The sequence below is a fragment of the Sus scrofa genome, chromosome X (genome assembly GCF_054392235.1).
Source record: "Sus scrofa isolate SSC_HxYL_T2T_F1_AM1 chromosome X, Sscrofa_HxYL_maternal_Yorkshire_Landrace_v2.0, whole genome shotgun sequence".
Classification (NCBI taxonomy): Eukaryota; Metazoa; Chordata; class Mammalia; order Artiodactyla; family Suidae; genus Sus; species Sus scrofa.
The window spans coordinates 74005886-74021461 of NC_139401.1; the positions used below are offsets into that span (position 1 = coordinate 74005886).

General features: G+C 38.9%; 1 protein-coding gene across 6 annotated transcripts in view; it reads left to right on the top strand.

Annotated features, from left to right (window-relative positions):
• TENT5D (terminal nucleotidyltransferase 5D) overlaps positions 1 to 15576 on the top strand; it is a 90751-nt gene that overhangs the window by 63118 nt on the left and 12057 nt on the right. The window contains exon 1 of one of the 6 annotated variants that reach the window (XM_005673741.3): positions 3494 to 3626. The exons of 4 other annotated variants lie outside the window; for them this stretch is intronic. The gene's annotated coding sequence lies outside the window, so the exon portion shown is untranslated. Of the gene's footprint in view, positions 1 to 3493; positions 3627 to 13172; positions 13217 to 15576 lie in introns of those variants that run through there. One more of the 6 variants, XM_085006782.1, reaches the window with a different exon arrangement.

Genomic DNA, 15576 nt, shown 5'->3' on the forward strand with positions numbered 1-15576 from the left:
TGGCTGTCAGGCTAAAGAAAACATATAGGAACAGCTTAGCATACTTAAAAAACAGGGCAACCACAAGTTAAAAACAAATATTACATTCATAAAAACAAAAAAGAAAAGGACACAGGCATAAAATAAAAGGAACAAAACAGAAAGGAACATAGGGGAAACTTGGTATCAACTGGAAAACAAGGTTTAAAATGGCAGTGAATACATATTTCTCAATAATTACCTTAAATGGCAGTGGACTGATTGCTCCAATCAAAAGACACAGAATGGAAGATTGGATAAAAAAGCAAGAGCCTGCAATATGCTGTCTACAAGAGACTTACCTTAGGGCAAAGGACACATATAGATTGAAAGTGAGGGGATGGGAAAAGATACTTCATGCCAATGGACAAGACAGAAAAGCAGGAGTTGCAATACTCATAACAGACAAAATAAACATTAAAATGAAGGCCACAAAGACAGACAAAGAAGGACACTATTTAATGATAAAAGGATCCATTCAAGAAGAGGCTATTACAATCATCAATATATATGCTGCTAATATAAAAGCACCCAGATACATACAAAAAATACTAACAGACATAAAAGGATAAATTGATAGGAATACAATAATAGTAGGAAATTTAATACCCTACTCACATCAATGGACAAATCCTCTAGATAGAAAATCCATAAGGCAACAGAGATCCTAAATTACATAATAGAAAAGTTAGACTTCATTGACATGACATCCAAAATAATCAGAATGTACAGTCTTTTCAAGTGCACATGATAGATTCTCAAGGATTAACCACATACTGGGGCACAAAACTAACCTCAACAAGTTTAAGAGTATAGAAAATATCTCAAGCATCTTCTCTGAACACAATGGCATGAAATTGGAAATCAACCATAGGAAAAGAAAGGAGAAAAAACTGACTACCTGCTCATTAAACAACATGCTACTAAAAATCCATAGGGTCAACAAGGTAATCAAAAGGAAATTAACAAATACCTTGGGATAAGTGATAATTAAAACACAATCATTCAAAATCTATGGGGTGTTGCACCAGCAGTTCTTAGAGGGAAATTTATAGCAATACAGACCTATCTCAAATAAACAACTTAACCTACCATCTAAAAGAATTTTAAAAATAAAAGAACAAATAAAACCTAAAGTCAGCAGAAGGAAAGAAGTCATAAAGATCATAGAGGAAATAAATAAAAAACAATAAAAACATCAATAAAACCAAGATCTGGTTCTTTGAAAGGGTAAACAAAACTGAAAAACCTCTGCCCAGACTCATCAAGAGGAGGAGAGAATAAGAAATGAAACAAAATAAAGGAATGAAAAAGGAGAAATCTCAGTGAATACTGCAGAAAGACAAAAAAATCACAAGATAATACTATGAACAATAATATGCCAGCAAATCTGACAATCTAGAAGAAATGGAAAATTTTCTAGAGACATACATCCTGCCAAAACTGAATTAAGAAGAAATATATCAGGTGAACAGACCCATCACTAGAAATGAAATTGAATATGTAATAAAAAGCACTCCCTAAAAACAAAAGTCCAGGACCAGATGGCTTCACAGGCAAATTCTATCAAACATACAAAGAACTTTTACTCATCCTTCTTAAACTTTTCCAAAAGGCTGAAGAAGAAGGAATGATCCCAAAGACATTCTATGAAGCTACCATGACCCTAATACCAAAACCAGACAAAGAGACTACCAAAAAAGAAAATTACAGGCTAATATCTTTGATCAATATAGATCCCCAGGGAGTTCCCATTGTGGCGCAGTGGTTAACGAATCCGACTAGGAACCATGAGGTTACGGGTTTGGTCCCTGCCCTTGCTCAGTGGGTTAACGATCCGGTGTTGCCGGTGAGCTGTGGTGTAGGTTGCAGACGCGGCTCGGATCCTGAGTTGCTGTGGCTCTGGCGTAGGCCAGTGGCTACAGCTCCGATTCGACCCCTAGCCTGGGAACCTCCATATGCCGCGGAAGTGGCCCAAAGAAATAGCAAAAAGACAAAAAAAGAAAAAATAGATCCCCAAAATTCTAAACAAAATTTTAGCCAACCAAATCCAACAACATATAAAAAGGATCATACACCATGACCAAGTGAGATTTATCCCGAATTCACAAGAATGGTTGAACATATGTAAATCAGTCAATATCATACACTACATTAACAAAAGAAAAATCAAAAACCCCATGATCATTTCAACAGATGCAGAAAAATCATTTGACATAATGCAACATCGATTAATGATGAAAACTCTTACCAAAGTGGGTATAGAGGGAATGTACATTTACGTAATCAAAGCCATTTATGACAAACCCACAGCCAATATAATATTCAATGGAGAAACCCTGGAATAAGACAAGGATGCTAAAATCTTACCACTTTTATTCAATATAGTATTGGAAGTCCTAGCCAGAGCGGTCAAACAAAAGAAATAGAAGGTATTCAATTGGAAGAGAAGAGGTAAAAGTGTCTCTACACAGGTGACATGATACTTTATATAGAAAACACTAAACTACTCAAACTGATCAATGAATTGCACACAAAAACTACTCAAACTGATCAATGAATTCCACAAAGTAGTAGGATACAAGATTCACGTTCAGAAATCAGTAGGATTTCTGTATACTAACAGTAAAATATTAGAAAAGGACTATAAAAATACAATCCCTTTTAAAATCACACCCCCCAAAATTAAATACCTATGAATAAATCTGACTAAGGACGTGAAAGACTTATATGCTGAGAACTATAAAACATTAATCAAGGAAATTAAAGAGGATTCAAAGAAATTGAAAGATATTCCATGCTCCCAAGATGGAAAAATTAATATCACAAATGTGGTCATACTACAAAGCAATCTGTAGATTCAAAGCAATCCCTATAGGATTACCCATGACATTTTTTATAGAACTAGAAGAAACAATCCAAAAATTTATATGGAACCAAAAAAAGGCCGAGAATTGCCATAGCAATCCCGAGTGGGGGGAGGAAAGGAGGCATAATTCTCCCAGGCTTATGTCAATTTTACAAAGCTACAGTAATCAAGACAGTGTGCATACAGAAAAATAGAACAGAATAGAGAAGCCAGAAATAAACCCATACACCTACTGTCAATTAATCTTCGACAAAGGAGGCAAGAATGTAAAGTGGGAAAAAGTCTCTTCAGCAGGTGGTGCTAGGAAAACTGGACAGCTGCATGTAAATCAGTGACACTAGAACACACTGTCACACATGCACAAAAATAAACTCAGAATAGCTTAAAGACTTAAACATAAGGCAAGACACAATAAGCCTCCTAGAGGAGAACATAGGCAAAATATTCTCTGACATCAATAAGTTTTTAATCTTTAAAATATCTAATGTAGCATTGTTTTACTTGGAATTTAGGATTAAGAATTGTCCCATATAAATTACTCATTTGAAAATGCTCTTAACTATAAGAGCTTTAATGATGCAACAGTAATGTTCTTGGTCTCCTGGCAACAGTATCCATGTTGTTGTAGCAAGTGAGTTGCAGGGACTGTGGGGAGATCAGTTGATGGGGAACTCTAGAGAAGAAAGTTAGTCTTCGGAGTAGGTGTTAAATTCAACAAAGTGTGCTAACAAAAGACACGGTGAGAAATCCCATAGAAAGGGAATTTTAATATTTTTAGTTTCAACTATGAGTAGACATTGAAATTACATTTTATTCAAAAGCTGATTTTATACAACTAAAATGTATACACTGAATTTCTTAGAAAATTAACTCTTTTATTAATAGTTGTGTTTATATGGCTATAGAAAATTGAACTCAATGTGCTGAAAAAAGTATTGGTAATTAATACTTTACTTTCTGTGCCTAGTCATCAGTAATAAATAGGAGATATAACTTATATGTTTATGTTGTATCAATAATTATGTTTATTCACAACTCCAAGATAGGGGAAATACAAAAACCCCCAGATTAATTAACGGGATTTATTGACATCTCAATAAATAGCCTGATAGTGAATGATTTTCAAAATTTAGCTTCAGATATTTCTAAAGTAAAGTATTAAAGGTCTGTACCTATTTTTAAGATATCAATTATGTTTAGTATATATCAGTGAAAGAAAGTTGTCACATGGTAATTATGTTTACACACCCACAGATAATGTATTTTTCTATAATCCTAAACTTCCTTTCAAGATTTTTCTTCCTAAAAAGCACTCATTAGTTATCTCTTTTATACAGTCTTTGAGTCCCTTAAAAGTGAACTATATTTTATGCTAGTAGAACAATTTAATGCAAATAAAGGTTAGACATAATAATCAAATTAATACATTTGCTATTACTAATTGTAAACTTATTGGGCTTCATCCAAGTAATTGTTTCGTCTTGGGGTTCTAGGTTTTTTGAGTTTTTTTGTTTTGGGGTTTTTTTTTTTTTTTTTTTGCTTTTTTTAGGGCTGTACCTGTGGCATATAAAAGTTCCCAAGCCAGGAGTCAAATCAGAGCTGTGGCTGCTGGCCTGCAACTACACATCAAGAGCAATGCGGGATTGCTGACCCACTGAGCGAGGCCAGTGATCGAACCCTCATCCTCATGGATAATATTTGGATTTGTTTCCACTGTGCCGCAATGGGAACTCTCGAAGTAATTCTGTTTTAAATTATCAAAGACTGAATTTTGAAATTGTATCTTTAGAGAATGCCATTGAGCTGTTTTCACTTATGACAAGTGTCCATAGATATGGGGAAAAAATACAAGGACCTAAATATTTCTAGCCAAACAGAACAGAAGCTATTAAAGTGAGGGAGGGATTCCTTATGATAGAGTTAAGGAAAAAGACACAGGGCAGCGCACTTGTTCAGAAAAAAAACTGCCTTCTGAATTTGTGTTTATGTTGACAATGATTAAGAGGTGGGGTTGGGGAGGAGTTACTCCTTTGAGCGCATCCATGGAGTTAGATGGGTGGAAGGTAGGAAAGACACAGGCAGGACACTATTTGTGGGGATGAGTTAGATGGGTGGAAGGTAGGAAAGACACAGGCAGGACACTATTTGTGGGAAGGGAGAAAAGGTAGTATTATTCCACTGGAGAAAGTTCAACACTAAAGGAAAAAAGGAAAGTAGTGGAGACATCGCCAGCCTGGGGTACATGGAACTAATGTGACTCAATACTACAGACCACCTTAAATTGTGTGAGATAGGTTGCCATGGAAATGGTTTTGCACTACAAGGTGGGTTGAGCCTGGGAGGAGAGGAAGTCTGTGAAGTAGGAGAGTGGGACTAGAGGAGTGTATGCCTTTGGACAGCAGTGGTTTAGCAGTCCTGGCAGCTATTTCAAGTGCTTGCTCTCTGTGTTCTCTTTCCTTTCTTCCTTAATTTCTTTTTTGCTTTATTCTCCCCTTATTCCTTGCTTTCTATTTTAATTTCTACATTTTTATTTCTATTTAACACCCTCCCCTTCTCCTGTGTACTTACAAACAGGCCCCCTCCAGTGCTTCACTCTAGCCCCACATCCCTGCCCCCTTTCAGTTGCTCCTTGTCTGGATGATTTGAAGGGAACAGTAGTTGGTGAAGTGAATTCCTTAGGCTGGCCAAGAGGGTTCCGTGAGGGGAGAGGAGGAGAGATGCTAACAAAGATTAAAAAAAAAAAAAAAGCTGAAGACTTTTTCAAGGCTTTTTTCCTTGAGCATTCCGGTGAGTTCCTACTTTCCTGCTCCTTCAGATAGTGTTCCTGGGTCATGTGGAAGATGTATATGGTATTCACAATAATGCTGAAGTCCCCTTCAGTCTCCAGAGAATCCTTGATCTCTTGAATGTTGGCAGGGTTATCCATAAAGGGGTAAGAGATCTGGAATGACTTGGGAAATGTTTACCTGGTTACTGGGTTTATTGTGAGGGTCTTGATGAGCTAAACAGTGTCCACCATGATCTCCCTAGGTAGCTTTAGCTTGCAGCTTGTCCAGAAAACTTCAGTCTTCTCAGTGATATCCCCACCCAGTCACTCCCTCCAAAAGGTTCTGGAGTTCTCTCTGGCCAGCTCCCCTCATGAGATTGATGGCAGTTTGGAGAGGCAGCAAGTCTTTTCATTAGGTACATTAGAAGTAAAAGAAGCCTAAATTGGTGACTGTTGAATTTGCATAGCTGTCAACCTCTACCAGCCATGTAATGAATTGAGGGAAAGCGGAAGGAGGAGGTGCTGCTGTTATCTCTCACACTTCCCACTGTAAGAGCCTGGTTAGCGCTAAAACTGAAAGTTCCTTAGAACAGTGCATGCTTTTAATGCTTAAAAGCAGCAAACATCCACAGCAGCACAAAAAATAAAAACAAGTATGTATGTGGGTTGGGGCAAAGTGGGAAGAATATAAAATTATTCAGGAATTAGGGGCAGAGGTTTCATCTCAGGGAAGGCAGTTCCTTTTAAACTTCTGAGCATCATGCCTTTATATTCAAAACTGCTCTTTTTGGGGACTTTTGTGCTCTTTTCTCTAGGTGGTTGCATGCTTATCTCAATTGTTAAGCTTTATGCTAAAAACACAAAACAAAAACCCAACTCTCTTTTAGCATGGTATCATCTGTATATAAGAACTACATGAATAAGTTATTTCCCTATTCATCAATGGCAGGAAACTGAGAATTCATGTATATTCTCAGTCAGTAATTATTAGAATGGGAAATGGAATTAAGCATAGTATTTGAAAAGAGATGGTCATAAAGTAGAAAGAATGACAGACCAGAATATAAATAATATTAGAATAGAAACTATACCCCTTCCTTGTTGTGAGTCTGAGTGGAAGCTAGAATCCTTGAACATTTCCACCATCTTTTGGTAAGGAAAAAATTATGTTCTCCTTCCTAACTCTCAGTGGCCCAAACCTAATTATAATAAGTGTGTCTTTGAACACTTTATTACACTTATAGCAGTTGAAAATTAAGTTATTATAACACATTTTAAACTAATTAAAATGTCAATTATTAAAATTGAGAAAATTAAAAAGTAAACACAAACTTCATACTTATATGAGGTATATTCATAAGAGGTTATAAATTTGAAAAATGAAAGTGAATCTTTGCAAATGAAGTAGTTTTGTGAATCAACCTAAATTGTAACTGGTTTAGCATCAGGAATAATGTGACTCATTCTTCAGAATCAAATTTGAAAATGAGTAATGCTAAAAGTAAACTGGTATTGAGAACTCCTCCCTGAATCCTTAAATGTAAACTTGTAACATCGACAATGTATTATGGAATGAGTGATACAGTGTTTTATTACTCAAGCACTGAAGTCAATAACATAAAAATTACGTGGTGGCAATAATAAAAGCATATGAGCATTCACATAGCTTAATCTTACTATGACTTCTTCATATTTTTCATGTCTATTAAAATAGCACAGACCAGTATTTCAGTTCTAAATACAACAATACATAAATTAAATATTGGATTTTTACCATTATTAAAAAATTTGGACGTGTGCTGCTTCCTTCCCTTTTATTTATTTATTTATTAATTTATTTTTATTTTCCCACTGTGCAGCAAGGAGATTGTTATCCTTACATGTATACATTACAATTACATTTTTCCCCACCCTTTGTTCTATTACAATATGAGTATCTAGACATAGTTCTCAATGCTATTCAGCAGGATCTCCTTGTAAATCTATTCTAAGGTATGTCTGATAAGTCCAAGCTCCCAATCCCTCCCACTCCCTCCCCCTCCCATCAGGCAGCCACAAGTCTCTTCTCCAAGTCCGGGATTTTCTTTTCTGAGAGATGTTCATTTGTGCTGGATATTAGATTCCAGTTATAAATGATATCATATGATATTTGTCTTTGTCTTTCTGGCTCATTTCACTCAGGATGAGATTCTCTAGTTCCATCCATGGTGCTATAAATGGCATTATGTTCTTTTTTATGGCTGAGTAGTATTCCATTGTGTATATATACCACCTCTTCCGAATCCAATCATCTGTCGATGGACATTTGAGTTGTTTTCATGTCCTGGCTATTGCAAATAGTGCTGCAATGAACATATGGGTGCATGTGTCTCTTTTAAGTAGAGTTTTGTCCGGATAGATGCCCAAGAGTGGGATTGTGGGGTCATATGGAAGTTCTATGGATAGATTTCTAAGGTATCTCCAAACTGTTCTCCATAGTGGCTGTACCAGTTTACATTCCCACCAACAGTGCAGGAGGGTTCCCTTTTCTCCACAGCCCCTCCAGCACTTGTTATTTGTGGACTTATTAATGATGGCCATTCTGACTGGTGTGAGGTGGTATCTCATGGTAGTTTTGATTTGCATTTCTCTTATAATCAACGATGTTGAGCATTTTTTCATGTGTTTGTTGGCCATCTGTATATCTTCCTTGGAGAACAGTCTATTCAGGTCTTTTGCCCATTTTTCCATTGGGTGGTTGGCTTTTTTTGCTGTTGAGTTGTATAAGTTGCTTATATATTCTAGAGATTAAGCCCTTGTCGGTTGCATCATTTGAAACTATTTTCTCCCATTCTGAAAGTTGTCTTTTTGTTTTCTTTTGGGTTTCCTTTGCTGTGCAAAAGCTTTTCGGTTTGATTAGGTCCCATGGGTTTATTTTTGCTCTAATTTCTATTGCTTTGGGAGACTGACCTGAGAAAATATTCATGAGGTTGATGTCAGAGAGTGTTTTGCCTATGTTCTCTTCTAGGAGTTTGATGGTGTCCTGTCGTATATTTAAGTCTTTCAGCCATTTGGAGTTTATTTTTGTGCATGGTGTGAGGGTGTGTTCTAATTTCATTGCTTTGCATGCAGCTGTCCAGGTTTCCCAACAATGCTTGCTGAATAGACTGTCTTTCTCCCATTTTATGTTCTTGCCTCCCTTGTCAAAGATGAATTGACCATAGCTGCCAGGGTTTATTTCCGGGTTCTCTATTCAATTCCATTGGTCTGTCTGTCTGCTTTGATACCAGTACCACACTGTTTTGATGACTGTGGCTTTGTAGTATTTCTTGAAGTCTGGGAGGGTTATGCCTCCTGCTTCGTTTTTATTTCTCAGGATTGCTTTGGCGATTCTGGGTCTTTTGTGGTTCCATCTAAATGTTTGGATTGTTTGTTCTAGTTCTGTGAAAAATGTCATGGGTCATTTGAGAGGGATTGCATTGAATCTGTAGATCGCTTTGGGGAGTATGGCCATTTTTACAATACTAATTTTTCCAATGCATGAACATGGAATATCTTTCCACTTCTTTACATCTTCTTTGATTTCTTTGATTAAAGTGTTATAGTTCTCAGCATATAGGTCCTTGACCTCTTTGGTCAGGTGTATTACAATGTATTTGATTTTTTGAGGTGCAATTTTAAAAGGTATTGTCTTTTTGTATTCCTCTTCTAATATTTCATTGCTGGTGTACAGAAATGCGACTGACTTCTGAATGTTAATCTTATATCCTGCTACTTTGCTGAATTTATTAATCAGTTCAAGTCGTTTTGGGGTTGAGTCCTTAGGGTTTTCTATGTATAGTATCATGTCGTCTGCGTACAGTGACAGTTTTACCTCTTCTCTTCCTATATGGATGCCTTTTATTTCTTTTGTTTGTCTAACTGCTGTGGCTAGGGCTTCCAAATCTATGTTGAAGAGCAGTGGTGAGAGTGGGCATCCCTGTCTTGTTCCAGATTTGAGTGAGAAGGCTTTCAGTTTTTCCCCATTGCGGATTATCTTTGCTGTGGGTTTATCATAAATGGCTTTGATTATATTCAGGAATGTTCCCTCTATACCCACTTTGGCGAGGGTCTTGATCATGAATGGATGTTGGCCTTTGTCAAATGCTTTTTCTGTGTCTATTGAGATGATCATATGATTTTTGACCTTTCTTTTGTTAATGTGGTGTATGATGCTGATTGATTTGCGTATGTTGAACCATCCTTGTGAACCTGGGATGAACGCTACCTGGTCATGGTGTATGATTTTTTTGATACGTTGTTGGATTCGGTTGGCTAAGATTTTGTTGAGAATTTTTGCATCTATATCCATCAAAGATATTGGGCGATAGTTTTCTTTTTTGGTGGTATCTCTGTCTGGTTTTGGAATGAGGGTGATGGTGGCCTCATAGAATGTCTTTGGGAGTATTCCTTCTTCTTCAACCTTTTGAAAGAGTTTAAGAAGGATGGGCACCAATTCCTCTTTATATGTTTGATAGAATTCACCTGTGAAGCCATCTGGTCCTGGACTTTTATTTGTAGGGGGTGTTTTTATGACATCTTCAATTTCATTTCTAGTGATGGGTCTGTTCAGTTGGTCTGTTTCTTGTTGATTCAGTTTTGGCAGGCTGTAAGATTCTAGAAAATTGTCCATTTCTTCCAGATTGTCAAACTTGTTGGCATGTAGTTGTTCATAGTATTCTCTTATGGTTTTTTGTCTTTCTGCTGTATCTGTTGTGATTTCTCCTTTTCCATTTCTAATTTTGTTTATTTGAGTTCTTTCTCTCCTCTTCTTAGTGAGTCTGGCCAGGGGTTTGTCAATTTTTTTTTACCTTTTTTTTTTTAAAGAACCAGCTCTTAGTTTTATTAATTTTCTCTACTGTTTTTGGAATCTCTATTTTATTGATTTCTTCTTTGATCTTTATAATTTCCTTCCTTCTGCTGACTTTAGGACTTTTTTGTTCTTCTTTTTCTAATTCGTTTAGGTGGAGGGTTAAGTTGTCCATTTGGGAGCTTTCTTCTTTTTTGAGCAAGGACTGTATTGCTATGAATTTCCCTCTGAGCACTGCTTTTGCAGCATCCCATAGATTTTGAGAGGTTGTGTCTTCATTATCATTTGTTTCAAGGTAGTTTTTAATTTCCCTCTAGATTTCCTTATTGACCCATTGGTTTTTTAGTAGCATGTTGTTTAGTCTCCATGTAGTAGGTTTTTTCTCATTTCTTTTCCCATGGTTGATTTCTAGTTTCATGGCATTGTGGTCAGAGAAGATACTTGAGATAATTTCTATGCTTCTAAATTTGTTGAGGTTAGCTTTGTGTCCCAATATGTGGTCGATTCTTGAGAATGTTCCATGAGCATTTGAGAAGAATGTGTATTCTGATTGTTTTGGATGTAGTGTCCTGAAGATATCAATTAAGTCTAACTTTTCTATTGTTTCCTTTAGGATCTCTGTTGCTTTATTGGTTTTCTTTCTAGAGGATCTGTCCATTGGTGTGAGTGGGGTATTAAAGTCTCCTACTATGATTGTATTCTCATCATTATCTCCCTTTATGTCTGTTAATATTTGTTGTATGTATCTGGTGCTCCTATATTTGTGGCATATATGTTGACGATAGTATCTCTCCTTGGATGGATCTTTTAATCATTAAGTAGTGTCCTTCTTTGTCTTTCTTTATGTCTTTTGTTTTAAAGTCTATTTTGTCTGATATGAGTGTTGTGACTCCTGCTTTCCTGTCATGTGTATTGGCATGAAATATTTTTCCCCACCCTTTCACTTTCAATCTATATGTGTCCTTTGTCCTAAGGTGAGTTTCTTGTAGGCAGCATATTGAAGGTTTTTGCCTTTTTATCCACTCAGCCACCCTGTTTCCTGTTATTGGAGCATTCAGTCCATTGACATTTTAAGTGATAATTGATAGATGATTATTTATTGCCATTTTGAACCTCGTGTTCCAGTTGATTCTATGGTTCTCCATTCTTCCTTTCTGTTTTCTGGTTGGATGGTCTCCTGTTATTATCTGCTTCAGTGTTTTTTGTTTTTTTCATTTTTTGCAAATGCAATATTTGGTTTTGGCTTGTGGTTGCCCTGTTTTTTAAGTATGCTAACCCCTTCTTATAATTGTGTGTTTTAGCCTGATGGTCCTGTAGGTTCAAACACTTCATTACTATGCTAAAATTAAGAAGAGAAACATACAAGCAAACAAACAAAAAGGGTCTATTTACTTCCTAACATCCCTTGCCCACATTTTATGATTTTGATGACTCTTTTTTATTTTTTTCTTTTTAATTTTATTTTATTTGAAGCATGTTCATGATTAAATCTGTATGCTGGCTTATTTGAGTGACTGGTCTCTGATTGTGGTTTCCTCAGTCCTAGTTCTTCTTCTTCTTTTTTTTTTCTTTTCTTTTTTCTTCCCTATCCTTCCTTTTTTTTTTTTTTTTTGTCTTTTTTTGCTATTTCTTTGGGCCGCTCCAATGGCATATGGAGGTTCCCAGGCTAGGGGTCTAATCGGAGCCGTAGCCTCCAGCCTACGCCAGAGCCACAGCAACACGGGGTCCGAGCCGTGTCTGCAACCTACACCACAGCTCACGGCAACGCCGGATCCTTAACCCACTGAGCAAGGGCAGGGACCAATCCTGCAACCTCATGGTTCCTAGTCGGATTCGTTAACCACTGCACCATGACGGGAACTCCCTTTTTTTTTTTTTTTTTTTTTTTTTGGTTTAGAGAAGCCCTTTCAGTATTTCTTTTAGCCTGGGTTTTTGTTGCTGTATTCTTTTAGTTTTTGTGGGAAAAAAAATTTTTATTTCCCCTTCTATTATAAATGATATTCTTGCTGGATAGAGTATTCTAGTTTGCATTTTTTTTTCCTTTTAGCACTTTAAATATTTCTTGCCATTCCCTCCTGGCCTGCAGTGTTTTTGTAGAGAAATCAGCTGATAATCTTATGGGGGTTCCCCTGTAGGTAACATTCTGCTTTTCTCTTGCTGCCTTTAGGATCCTCTCTTTATCACTAACTTTTGCCATTTTTATTATTATATGTCTTGGTGTGGGTCTATTTGGGTTCAATTTGTTTGGGGCCCTCTGTGCTTCCTGTATCTTGAGCTCAGTATCCTTTAGATTTGGGAAGTTTCCAGTGATAATTTCTTCAAATATATTTTCCATTCCCTTATCTTTGTCTACTCCTTCTGGAATTCCTATTATGCGTAGATTGGCCCACTTTATATTATCCCATAGGTCTCTTATATTGCTTTCCTGTTTTTTGATTTGGTTTTCTGTCTGCTGACCTGTTTGGGTGATTTCCACTATTCTATCTTCCATATCACTGATTCGTTCTTCTGCATTATTCATTCTGGTTTTTACTGCCCTTACTTCAGTTTGTATCTCTGCAAATGAATGTTCTAGTTTTTTTTTGGTTCCTCCTTATATTTTCTGGTTCCTTTCTGAGGGTGTCTGCATTACTATTCCTATCTTCTCTTCATTCCTTCAGTATTTTCACTATTTCTCTTTTGAACTCCAGGTCTGTCAGACTGCAGAGATCTGTTTCATTGTTGACTGTTTTAGGTGAGTTCTCCTGTTGGTTTGACTGGGGGTGGTTTCTCAGCTTCTTCATCTTGCTTATTGTTTTCTTTTTCCTGAGGGAGTTGTACTCTCCGTGACCGGGCAGTGTTTGCCTAGTCACTGCCATGGAATGTTTCCTGAGGGCTGGCATTGTTGGTCAGTCTTTTTTGAGGCAGTGTGGCTTTTCTGGAGTGTTGATGGGGCTAACAGGGTCTCTTTGAAGCACAGGAGGACTTGCTGAGGGCAGACAGGACTGGGAGGTCCACACCACGATTGTAGCAGCTTTTACTCGGTCAGGCCGAGCTTGCTCTGGTGTTTTTAGGCTTTGGAATTTTTGCAGGGGGTTGGCAGTGTTGGGCAGCTATTCCTCAGGAGTGCAGCACCACCTGCGGGCTGGAGCAGATAGCTGGGTCACTGAGAACCCAAGAGGCTCTTCCCCAGGGCAGCCTGACTCAGAAAGACTGTCTGAGAATTAGGCAGATCTTTTCACGGCCCAGCAAGTCTTGTTGTAGCTTTTCTGGGCTGCAGGGGGTCCTTCCTGGAGCTGGCAGTCCTATGCAGCTGATCCGCGAGAGTTCGGCTCCCCCTTGGGGCTTGAGCAGCTAGCTGGGCCACTGCCGACCCAAGAGACTCCTCCCCAGGGCAGCCCAACTCAGAAAGATTGTACGAGAATTAAGCAGATCTTTTCACGGCCCTGCCAGGCTTGTTGTAGCTTTTCTGGGGTGCGGGGGGTCCTGCATGGAGCTGGCAGTCCTGTGCCATTCCATGGAAGTACGGCTCCTCCTGAGACCTGGAGCAGCTAGCTGGGCTGCTGCAAAGCCAGGAGGCTCCTCCCCTGGGCAGCCCGACTCAGAAAGACTGTCTGAGAATTAGGCAGATCTTTTCATGGCCCAGCCAGACTTGTTGTAGATTTTCTGGGCTGCAGGGGGTCCTTCCTGGAGCTGGCAGTCCTATGCAGCTGATCTGCAAGAGCTCGGCACCCCCTGAGGGCTTTGGTAGCTACCTGGGCCACTGCGAATCCAAGAGGCTTTTCCCCAGGGCAGGCCAACTCAAAAAGACTGTCTGAGAATTAGGCAGATCTATTCACGGCCGGGCTAGGCTTGTTCTAGCTTTTCTGGGCTGCAGGCCTTTTCTCGGGGGCTGGTGGTGTTTGGTGCTGCTCTGTGGGGGTGTAGCCCCTCCAAAGGGCAAGCAGGCCTGTGCAGGGACAGCCCCTGCGGTGGTAGGCTTCAGGCAATTGTTGAGGCCAGCCCTCCTGGATGGCAGGCAGCCCCAGGTTTGGCGAGAGCATAGGGGGTGGCGGGGGTGGGGGGAGGTGATGCAGTTGGAAGCACAGCTTTCTGCTAGCTAGTGGGCTGGTAAGCTTGCTGTGGCGTGGGGAGTATTCTATGGGAACCCACCTCTTCTCTCCCCTCCCCAGCATGGGCGCAGACCAGGCTCTTCTCCCAGGTTCCCTCTGATGTGGCTTTCCACTTCCCCGCCCCTAGAATATTGCTCCCTTCCCCTGCGACAGCTTTGTTTCTAGTCTCCCAGGCAGTCTCTGCCCTGTCAAACTTGACAGACTGGTTTCTAGACCTCCCAAGCAGTCTCTGCACCACCCCACCCCGCCCCCAGCCCTTTCCTGGGGACTAACCTCCGGAGCTGAGGTCTCGGTGCCCAGCCCCCACCCAGGCGTCTCAATTTTTAGTGACTGTGCCCATAGTTTAGATGGTCCATTCAGTTCTCGATCTGCTTTTCAGAACTCCAACTTACTGCTACACTCTTCTCTGCATTTGGAGATTCCTCCAGTTCATTTGATCTTTCCCCCAGTATGTGACTTTCCAGGGTGCAGGATCTCTTTCTCCTCCGCAGTTCCCTTTCGGGAGCGCCTGCCCAGCTCAGATTCACCTTCTCTCACTCTCCTCTTTTCTCTTGTTTTACCTAGTAATGTCACGAACTTCTTGCCGTTATTGGAGTTTAGGTTCTTCTGCCAGCAATTGGTTGCTGTTCTGTGTGAGTCATTTATCCTGTAGATGTGTTTTTTTGTGTGTGTTTGTGGGAGAGGGCGAGTGTGTCCCCCTACTCTTCCGCCATCTTGTCTCCTCCCCTGCTTCCCTTTTAAATGTTTACACTTCTTCATGTAAAAAATTCATCTGTTGTCACCTTGTAACCTGAAAAATTTTGTAAGATTGCTTTATAATTAATCTTTTGAATGTAATCAGATAACAGAAAAATCCACAAGGAGGAACAAATACTTTATTATAATACACAACTTTCAGTCAAGATATTTATTTTGAGCAGATTATGTTTCCTTCTTAGAAAAGCTGATAAACACATTTAGATTATGGTATTTATAAAAAGAACTTCATAGGTTGTCCACAGAG